At 34.2% G+C, this 11,427-nt stretch overlaps 1 long non-coding RNA gene across 1 annotated transcript in view; it reads left to right on the forward strand.

Annotated features, from left to right (window-relative positions):
- LOC103661720 overlaps positions 1-10,730 on the forward strand; it is a 59,849-nt gene extending 49,119 nt beyond the window's left edge. Inside the window, exon 3 of the long non-coding RNA XR_568222.2 lies at positions 10,686-10,730. This is a non-coding gene — a long non-coding RNA (uncharacterized LOC103661720). The remainder of the gene's footprint in view (positions 1-10,685) is intronic.
- Positions 10,731-11,427: the final 697 nt, after the last annotated feature.

An 11,427-nucleotide genomic window follows, 5' to 3' on the forward strand; every position in this document is an offset into this window, starting at 1 on the left:
AACGTTTTGCCTGTATTTTATTTCACTCTCAGCTTTCCAAGTGAAAATATGGCCATGCTGCTGCCCTGTTGGAAGTAGTTGGAATGGTTCTGTAAGGCTTATGCCACTATCTTCCATTCTTTTCTGATTGCACAGTCCTGTTTATCAGTGAGATAAAACATATTTCCATATAGAAAATAGGAGGATAAAAAATTAAATGTAAAAACAAATTTAAATGCTTTGCCACTCTCATAAACTAATATCTCAAGAGCAAAACTAACCACTAATGATAGTGGATATAAATCCATATTTCAAATAACCTTATTTCAGTTTATTTGCTTGACTTTGTGTCAAATCTTTTTTAATTGAACACATTTGACAGATTACATTGTGTAAGTTTAAGGTGTACCTGTTACTTTGATATATTTATATATGGTAATATGGTTGCCATTGTAGCAATATTTATCACAGTGCATAATTATAGCACAATATTCTTGTTTGTGGGCATTATACTGTGCAGTATATCTCTATGGCTTATTTACTACTCATTTCAAGTGTGTATCCTTAAACATCATCCTTATTCCTCCCCATCCTCCATCACCTCGTAACCACCATTTTACCTTGTTTTTTATGGATTTGATTTATTTAGATTCCACAAATAAGGCATATCTGTCAGTTGTCTTTCTCTGTCTGACTTACCTCCCTTAGCATAATATACTGAAGGTCCATCCATGTTGTAACAAACAGCAGGATAGTCTCCTTTCTCCTGACTGAATAATATTCCATTGTATATATATACACCACATCTTTTTTTATCCATTTATCTGTTGTCGGGCAGTTAGGTTGTTTCCCTATCTTGGCTATTGTGAATAATGCTGCGATAAACATGGGAGCACAGATAGACATCTTGCCCTGTTTCTCTGTTTTCATTTTCTTTGGGTATAATCCCATAAATAGAATTGCTGGATCATGTGGTAGATCTACTTTTACATTTTTGAGGCGCCTCCATATTGTTTTTGATAGTGGTTGGACCAATTTACATTCTCACCAGCAGTGTATAAAGGTTCCCTTTTAACCACATCCTTGCCAGCACCTGTTGTCTCTTGCTTCTTGATGATAGCCATTCTAATATGTGTGAGGTGATATCACATTGTGGTTTTCATTTACATCTCCCTGATGGTTAGTGATGTTGAACATCTTTACATGTACCTGTTGGCCATTTTGATGTTCTCTTTGGAAACCTCTATTTAGTTTTCTCCCCATTTTTAAAGTTTGATTCTTTATTTGTTATTAAGTTGACTGAGTTCTTAATATATTTTGGATATTAACCCCTTATCTGATTCATGGTTTGCAAAATTTTCTCCCATTAGGTAGGTTGTCTTTTGTTTTAATTGTTCCTTTCACTGGACAGAAACTTTTGAATTTGACAAAGACACTTTTTTTGTTGTGTGTTTGTTTTTGTTGTCTGTACTTTTGGCATCATGTCTAAAAGAAGTCATTGCCAATACTGAGAGATCACTCCCTGTTTTCCTCCAGGGATTTTATGGTATAAGGTCTTATGTTTGAGTCTTTGATCCATTTTGAGTTACTTTTTTCTGAGTAGTGTGAGCTAGGGGTTCAATTTAATTGTTCTGCTTGTATTTCCCCAGTTTACCCAGTACCATTTGTTGAAGACTGTCTTTTCACCTTTGCGTGTTCTTGGCTCCTTTGTTGAATATTAGTTGACTGTTTATGCTCTATTCTGTTCTGTTGACCTATGTGTGTATTTTTGTGCCAGTACCATACTGATTTTGTTAGTATGGCTTTGTAGTATAGTTTGAAATCAGGAAGTGTGATATCTCTAGCTTTGCTATTTTTTCCCAAGATTACTTTGGCTATTTGGGGTCTTTTGTGGTTCCACACAAATTTTAGAATTGTTTCTTCTATTTCTGTGAAGAATGCTTTTGGTATTTTGATGGAGATTGCATTGAATCTGTAGATAGTTTCGAATACTATGGGTATTTTAACATTAATTCTTCCAATTCATGAACATGGGCTGTCTTTCCATTTGTTTGCATCTTTGATTTCTTTTAGCGAACTCATGTAGTTTTCAGATCTTTCACTTCCTTGTTAAATTTATTCCTATGTATTCTATTGTTTATGATGCTATTGTGAATGTGATCACTTTTCGGATTTCTTTTCCAGATGTTTCATCATTAGTGTAAAGGAATGCAACTAATTTCTGTGCTCTGATTTTGTATCCTGCAACTTTACTGAAACTGTTGATTAATTCCAACAGTTTTTTGGTTGACTCTTTGGGATTTTCTATATAAAAATATCACAAGCAAATAGCAACAATTTTACTTCTTCCTTTCTGATTTGGATTCCTTTTATTTCTTTGTCTTACCTAATTGCTATAGGTAGGACTTCCAGTACTATATTGAACAGGAATGGTGACATCGGATATCCTTAACGTGTTTCTGATCTTCGAGGAAAAGCTTTTAATTTTTCATCATTGAGTATAATGTTAGCTGTGGGTTTGTTATATATGGCCTTTATTATGTTGAATGAAGTATATTCCTTCCCTGCCCAATCTGTTAAGGGTTTTTATCAAGAAAGGATGTTGTTTTTTTCATCAAATGGTTTTTCTGCCCCTTAAGATGATTGTGTTTTCATTTTATTGATATGATGTATTACATTTATTGATTTGTGTATATTGAACTGTCTTTGCCTCCCAGTGGTAAATCCCACTTGGTAATAGTGTATATACCTTTTAATGCATTCTTGAATTTGGTTTGCTAATATTTTGTTGAGAATTTTCACCTCTACGTTCATCAGGGATGTTGGTCTATGGTTTTCTTTTCTTGTGGTATCCTTATGTGGTTTTGGTATCAAGGTAATGAACACCTCATAGAATTAGTTTGAAGCTGTTCCCTCCTCCTCAATATTTTGGAATAGTTTGAGGAGGATGGGTGTTAATCTCTCATTCACCAGTGAAGCCATTTGGCCCTGAAGTTTTCTGTGTTGGAGGTTTTTAATCATTTATACAATCTCTTTATTGTTATTATTCTATTCAGATTTTCTGTTTCTCCTTGATTCAGTCTTGGTAGGTTGTGTGTTCTGGAAACATATCTATTTTTTCTAGGGTATGTAATTTGTTGCCATGTAATTGTTTGTAGTTGTCTGGTGTAATTCTCTGTGTTTCTATAGTATCAGTTGTAATGTCTCCTCTTTCATTTCTAATTTTATTTATTTGAGTCTTTTCTTTTTTCTTTTTCTTAGTCTAGCTAAGTGTTTTTCAGTTTTGTTTGTTTTCAAGAATCAGCTCCTAGTTTCATTGATCCTTTCTATTTGTTTTTCTGGTCTCTATTTCATTTGTTTCTGTTCTGATTTTTATTAATTTCCTTTTTTCTGCTAATTTGGGCTTAATTTGTTTTTCCTTTTCTATTTCCTTGAAGGGTAAAGTACATTGTTTCTTTGAGATCTTTCTAATTTCTTAATATGTGCATTTATTGCTATAAACTTTCCTTTCAGAATTGCTTTTGCTGCATCCTACAAGATTTGATATGTTGTTTCTTCCATTTTCATTTGTTCTGAGATCATTTATTTTTGTATTTATGCTGTATGTGTCATAAACACTATAATACATTTTATAGTTTTAGTATTTTCAGCATTATTCCTTCTTTTGTAGAGTGCTAAAATTCCATTCCTTCTTTTGTAGAGAGCATTACTCTGCCTAAAAAGTTTTCTGTAGCATCTCTCTTATAGTACAAAATTGCAGGTGACAAATTCTTTGTTTTTATTTACCATAAAAGGGAGTTTTTTTAGTTTGCCTTTTGCTTTTATTTTTAAGGATTTTTTCCTGTATATAAAAACTGTTTCAGTACTTCAGAGATATTATTTCATTTTCATTTGGACTAAATATTTTGTGATGAGAAATCTATGATCATTCTTCTCTTTTTTGTAGCATATTATTCCGGGTTCACCAGAGAAACAGAACCTATAAGATAGATTGATAATTAGATAGATAGAAAAAGATATTTATTATAGGATTTGGCTCACATGATTATGGAGGCCAAGAAGTCCCACAATTTGTTGTCTGCAAACCGGAGGGCCAAGAAAGCAGTTGGTGTAGTTTCAGTGTATATCTAAAGGCCTGAGAACCAGGGGAGCCAATGATTTAAGTCCCAGTTTGAGTCCAAGGATCTAAGAACCAAGAACACCTATATCTGATGGCAGGAAAGGATGGATATTCCAACTCAAGCAAAGGACAAATTCTTCCTCTCTCCACCTTGTTCCATTCAGACCCTCGATCAATTGTATGATGTCCACCCACATTGGTGAGGGGGATCTTTACTCAGTCTACCAATTCAAATTTCATCTGAAAACACCCTTACAGACACACTCAGATATAATTTTTTACCAGGTATCGGTGCATCCCTTAGCTCTGTCAAGTTGACAGATAAATTAACCATCACATGCAGGTAAGATGTTTATTTTCTTTAGCATTTTTTTCTTTTTTCTCTTTATTGCTGGTTCACCATAATTTGATTATGACATGTCTTAGCATAGTTTTCTTTGTGTTTATCCTGCACTGGTTTCATTTAGTGTCTTGATTTTGTGAAATTATAAAATTCATCCACTATGAATTTTATATCTTCAGCATTATTTTTTCAGCATTTTCAGCATTATTCTTCAAATAGTTTTTTTGTCCTGCATCCCCTCACATGTATACATTTTGCAGCTCCAATTACACATATTTTAGGCCTGTTGTCATTGTCCCAAGGCCCTGAGAATCTTTTTATTTTGTTTTCAGTTTTTTTTCCCTCTTTGTTATTCAGTTGGACAGTTTCTGTTGCTATGGCCCAAGGTCACTAATCATTTCTTCTTCAAAGTTTAAGCTCTTATTAGTGCCATCCAGTAAATTTTTTACTTGATATGTTTTATTTTTCATCTCTAGAAGTTCCTCTTATTTTCCATATCCCATGTCTCTTCTGTCCACGTTTTACTTCAAATTTTTAAGCACATGGAACATATTTATAATGGCTCTTTCAAGGTCCTTTACAGCTAATTCTATCATTTTTTCCATCATTTGTGAGAATGTTTTTATTTTCTGATTTTTCTCCTGGCATGCTTATTGGCATATATTATTTTTTCATTGAGTTTGGGACATAGGGAATGTTACATTGTTGAATGTCTGGATTTCGTTCTGGCATATTAAGTTGTAAATAAATTTACTTGCAGATTAACTAAAACTCTTTAAGGTTTATTTTTAAGATTTCTTTTAGAGCATGCTTAGAATGGCCTATTACTAGTTTCATTAATAATTTAATTAATAATTTGAAACACATGTACCACAACGAAATAAAACTATTTACTGAATAAATTTCCATTCTATATTAGATTATATACACTTTTTAGCCAGGGCTCATTTTTAAAAATTTTTATGTCTGTGCTTAAGATAGTATAGGATACAGAGTAGATATTAACAAATGTGTTGAGTGAATGGATATTACTTCAATATAATTGAAATAAAGAAAGAGTACTGTTATACATCTGAGGAAATAATGTATACCAAGATTAGTTAGGGTCTCAATGAGTCCTAGAAAAGGGAGTGTCAAAGATTAATAATTTGTCAGCAGGGGAAAGTTTCCCTAATTCTAATTTATTTCTTATATATGTAATCTGATAACCTTAGGTATTAAAGACAATCAGTTACCTACTGAGGATAATGTTATTCTACCTACTAAGCAATATTCTGGTAGAAATTTGGCTATCTATGTGAATTTTCTACCAACTGGGGAAAAAAAAGAGTCTAGCGGACACTATGGCTGTACATTTTTGAAATTCATATATTATGTGTAAAACAATTCATTAGTATTCTAAATTTGCCTATCCTGATAAAATGGGTCAACTGATAATCAAATTTCTGAATGTGCAAAGTTGAAAATCACACCCTATACTTGAGGTAACCTCAGAAAACTATTCTTTTAGTCTTTACAAAACAGGACACAATGTAATCAGGTAGTGAAATTCCAAGTTCTAGAGCCAGGGCATATTTTCTAATGTAAAAAATGAAATAACATAGAGATCATGGCTTTTCCACAAAGAGGAAGACTTTTTCCAGTTAGTATTTGAGCCATGTGGAAGCTACCTTGTTTTAATTACAAACAGCAGCTAGAATACCTATAAAATGTGTCCCATTGTTGGTGCACAATTCAGAGACAGGGTTCAGATACCTAGACAGAATATGAGAGAGCATTCAAAGGTGAGAGCCCACGTCGTGACTGCGCTTGTACAGAATGTTTGGTGTGGTGGAGACAATTAACCAAAGGACCTGTAGTTAAAAACAGAGATAATTAACACCAGATAAATTATTAGGATATTTATTTATTTAAGATGTATTATTTATTTTAGTGAGAGAAAGTGGGAGGAAGGGCAGGAGGAGAGGGAGAGAATCTCAATGTGGGGCTATATCCCAGGACCCCAAGGTCACGACCTGAGCTGAAATCAAGAGTTGGATGCTTAACCAACTGAGCCATCCAGGCAACTCAGGATCTCTATTTAAAGCCTAACACTTGAGCACATACAAACAGAAAGACAAAAATAGCTTTGAAATCGGTTTTAAAAAATCATGAAAGATAGAAATGTCTATTTTGGCTCAGAATGCTATAGTTCACAGCAGAGGTTTGTGAAAAGACACTGGGGAGCTAGAAGGTGACAGAGACATTTTCCTTAGCTATCACTGGCTAATGTTTCAAAATTTCCCAGTGGGGAAGTTTGAAAATCAGTGCCAAAACCATATTAGCATGGTAGTTTATTAAACACATACATGTATCCACACACACATACACACTTGAATATTTGTGCTGAAGTTAAAAGCTATATACCTAACCATTAAAAACAATCTTTCTTTAAATATAGTTCTGAGTCAGAAGACACCTTCAGATATTGTTAACTAAGTTATCTTAATAAGAAAAGAACTCAAATGAAAATTTCAAACAAAAAATAAGATGTTTTTAGTTGATAGACCTGGGAAGCCTCACATCTCGTGTTTAAATAGTTCTCTCTTGAACTCCAGACCTTACATCCAGTGTCACTTGGGTATGTGGTGGAGACATCAAATTTTCTTTTCCATCAAGACTGCTTCGCCCACGTTCTAACCTCCTTCAGTGTATTTAAATTGCATCTTTACGGTTCCTCATGTCAAAACTTTGGAGTTCTACTCTTTATTTTTTTTACATGCTACCTGTAAACTATCAGGAAATCCTGTTGGTTCTATTAAAATAAAACTAGTATCAGATGACTCACCTCCTCTGCTACCACCCTGTCAAAGCCACCATCATCTCCCACCCGAATTATTGCAAGAGTCTTTTAGCTGTTCTTCGTTCCATCTCATTTTAGTAATAGTTTCACAAGCACTTACAACAATGGTACATGATAAGTGCTCAATAAATGTGTATGGATGAATGAAAGAATAAGTGAAATATCCATATTTGCTGGGCCTATTGTAACATGGGCACTCATGTTATTGCTAAGATCCTCTCAATCATCACTCAGCTGTGATGTCGACAGTTAACTCTAAATTTTTGATGTTAAAAATTATAATAAAATATTTCATACACAGAAGAATATAAAATAATGTCTGTATAGTTTACAGAAAGTAACAAAATAAATATTTAGAAAATAAAACATTACCAATAGCTTTGAAGTCTCCTGTTTAGCCTTCCATAACTATATCCCCTTTTTTCTTCAAAAGGTAGGTACTGCCCTGAATTTTTGTTTATCATTTCCTTACTTCTCTTGTTTAACCACAGACATATGCAACTCTGAAAATATAGAATTTAATTTGTAATTTTTACTTTGCATAAATAGGATCATCTTCAATTATTTCTCTGTAATTCGATTTTTTTCACTAGCTCTAGTTTAAATGTCCTGTGGTATGCAAATTGCTAAATGCACAGACTTTCCAAAGAGTATACTGTCACTTGTTAAAATTGATCTGCCTATAGTAGAGTTTTAGATATTACTTTTTCACCTCTACTTTTATAATAGCCCTTCTTCTACATCTGTCTTTACTATACATTGTAGTGTCAAAATCTTCAAGGATTCAAAGCAGGAACAGTTGGAAATATTGGACTGGAGAAAGTGACTTACTATGTTGAGTCTGAAACTCTGAAGGGTCTACATTGCACAGCTTTGTATATCTCTATATCTACACGCATGTGCATGTGTACACACACACACACACACACACACACAGAATCACGAGACCTCAGGACCAGAGATAGACTTTAAATTACTCGTGGAAAATTCTGCATCATCAGTTCCTCCTGCAGCAATGCCCCATGAGGAGATAAGGATGATTTCAGGTATCACCTGAGCCCACAGGGGCGTTTGTACAATGGAAGAAAGTCCTTGATGGTATAAACCTAGAAGCTTATATAGGGCAGCTGGCACAGTTGACCTGCCTTTCAGAGATAGAGACCTTTGCTCTAGATTGTAAACAAATCCTCTCTAGGAAGCAGACGGGATGTTCTTTAGGTTTACAACCCCTGAAATGTAAACAAATGTCTCCAAGGGAGAGGTCACTATATCTCACTGGAGGTCTCTCACTCAAGGTTTGTCTGCCATTCACTCGTTTTTAATCCAGGTTGCTGGTAGGGTAATATTGTTCAGAAAGCCCTTTATAGGCAAAAATATGAAATATTTATAGGGCATTGTTTTCTGGCAATGTAGTGACTCAATATCAATTGGTCTAAATCTGGTGGGAATATTTTAAGGGAAAGGAGCTGCAGTAGTACCAGCTAAGTCAAAGCTGCCCCATTTTTACCCAGCCCCAAAACAAGCATTTGACTGAAACTTGTTCTTTCATTCTTCTTGTCTTAAAAAAAAAATGTATTATGGGTCACTTAAATTGATCTTTATTAGAAGCACACATGGAAATGGATTGTCCTTTAAAAATAAATTGAACTTCATTGAAACCATGGGTTCAGTAGTAGGCATGAAATAATGAACCAAAAAGCTCAAAAGGCCAGAAAACCACTAGCTGAACCAGCAAATTATTAAAATGGCATCATGCTCATGGCTCCAATTAGTAGTTTACCTACATCTGTGTTCAATTAAACTAGATCCTCAAATTAAATCCCCATCATATTTGTTTATTTCTCTTTTAAGGGGTGGTCTGTAAAGTCCAACTTGCAGGACAGACATTTTTTTCCTAGAGACTTCAGCAATCATTTAAATTAAACAACATTTGGTTATTTGATAATAATGATTAAATGCCCCCTTATTTTACTTATTTTTATCATTCTTTAAGCTCCATTCTAGGTATATAGAAAATAGCATGTACAAAGTGGCTTAAACTTTTTTTTATATGGCTTTTGATGTCAGGACCTTTTTATTTTAGTTCCTAAGATAATGGTCCCCAGAGAATGAACTGTAGGGATGTTATCATTGTATCAAAGATACAGATATGCCTTCAATAGTGCCAAGAGACAGGAGTATACAAACTCATGGAGAAGCAAATACTCTGTAGAAATATTAAAGATTTTTTTATCAATCATCTGTACTTTCTCTTCTTGTGAGCCTTCTGGCTAAGCTAACAAGAACTTAAGGAAAAAGAAGGAAAATGTCAGCTATTATTACCGTTGTTAGGATGTGTTAACACTTAGTAAAAGAGTCAGATAATCATATCAAATAGTGTACATTTTCAGATATAAATGTAATTAGCAAAGCTTGTGCAACCTGGATATTTATTATCTATAATTAACATCAACTCAGTAAATGTTTTACTCATTTATTTACTTATTCAGTAAACAGTGAGCACCCATTTTTTGCCTGGCATTTTACATCTTCTAAGTATAGGATACTTGCTTGGCCCTTTTAGTACATATATGAGACAAATTTCTACCATCAAGGGAGCTACCATTATAGGCACATATAGCAAAAGCATGAAATAACTGAATTATAATAAGGCAGAATTAGATTTGCGTTGAGCGAGATATACTAGCATCTCTTATTCGTGTTATGAGAAATCGCTGTGTGGAGAATTTTCATCAGATTATGGTAATCAGGGAAGACTTAGAACCATACTGCTGAGCTTTAGCACCATCTGACTGCTGACAACAATTTATGTGAATGTCCCGGAAGCATTTTAAACTAAAAACAAAACAAAACAAAACAAATCAATGTTAAATCCACAACCTCCCATTTAAAACTATTTCCTTCTTCAATATTTTTTGGTGGCATAATCTTGTACTCATTTCCTTGAGCTGAAAATGTGGAAATTATCGTTGACATTCAGTCTTCTTATGCCTGCATCCAACCAACTGATTTATCTTCTAACATTTCTTGAATCTCTTCTCACTAATCTTACTACCAATGCTGTGTTGGATACAGCAATCTTCTCATTGAACTTCTTGCCTCATATCTTTGATTCTTGATCCATGTGACAGGCAGCCATCAGATGGATCTAGTTAAAATGCAAGAAAGAAAGAAATAAAATGCAGGAAGAGTTATGTATTTCCCTTTTTGAAATTGTACGGTGACTTAACATCTGCAGAATAAAGTCCCATTCCTTCACATTCTGTGTTGTTTCTTTATAATCTTGTTTTTGTCTAACTCTCCAGCCTCAACTCTTAACAACCATTACACAAAAATTTATGCTTAGCAACACCAGATTGTTTGTCGTATGATTTTACTCAAAATTCCTTTATTCTTTTCAGGGCTCACCAACTCCAAAAGCCTTCCTGTGGCCACTGCCAATCAGGTAAGTGATGTTATTTTCCTGTTCCATCAGAGTACTCTGTCCCACTGTGTTTCTACGTTGTTTCATTATAACGTAGTAGTTGACTACCATGTCTGCCTCACCCCCCAGATTACGAGATATTGAAGTCAGGGCTGCCTTGGTCAGCTCTGTGCTCCCAGTATCTAGTACAGTATCTGACACAGAGTAAGCGCTCAATGAAGTGAGACTTGAAGAATGGGAAGGATTTTAATGAAAGCAGCCTTTCCACTTTCTGTCTTATAATTAGCAAGACAGGATGATGTGCCCTGGAATGGATTAAAGGATAAACATTCTTCCTTTGTTCCTATAAAACAAGGGAAACATTCTCTAAAAATAGCTTTTAAACCACTAGAAGGACTCAGTGAGACTCGTAGTCTAACCTAGATTAGAGAACCAGGTTGATGGAAAGCAGTAAGAATTCCCTTACACTATTATGATTTAATATCATGTTTATCATGGTATTAATATGTTTATCATCGTATTACTTGTTAATTCATTAATTAATTATTAATGCATAGTGGCTAATAAAGTACCTTGTAGGATGCCCCTCTGTTAGAATCTGCCTGATGTTTTTTCTCATGAGTAGACAGTAGTTATGAGTATTGAGGAAGAACACTAAACAGGTAAAATGCTAGTCTCTTTACATCATATTAAGGGCGTGTGCTATCAACATGATTTAT

The sequence above is a fragment of the Ursus maritimus genome, unplaced genomic scaffold, assembly GCF_017311325.1.
Source record: "Ursus maritimus isolate PB19 unplaced genomic scaffold, ASM1731132v1 scaffold_11, whole genome shotgun sequence".
Lineage (NCBI taxonomy): Eukaryota > Metazoa > Chordata > Mammalia > Carnivora > Ursidae > Ursus > Ursus maritimus.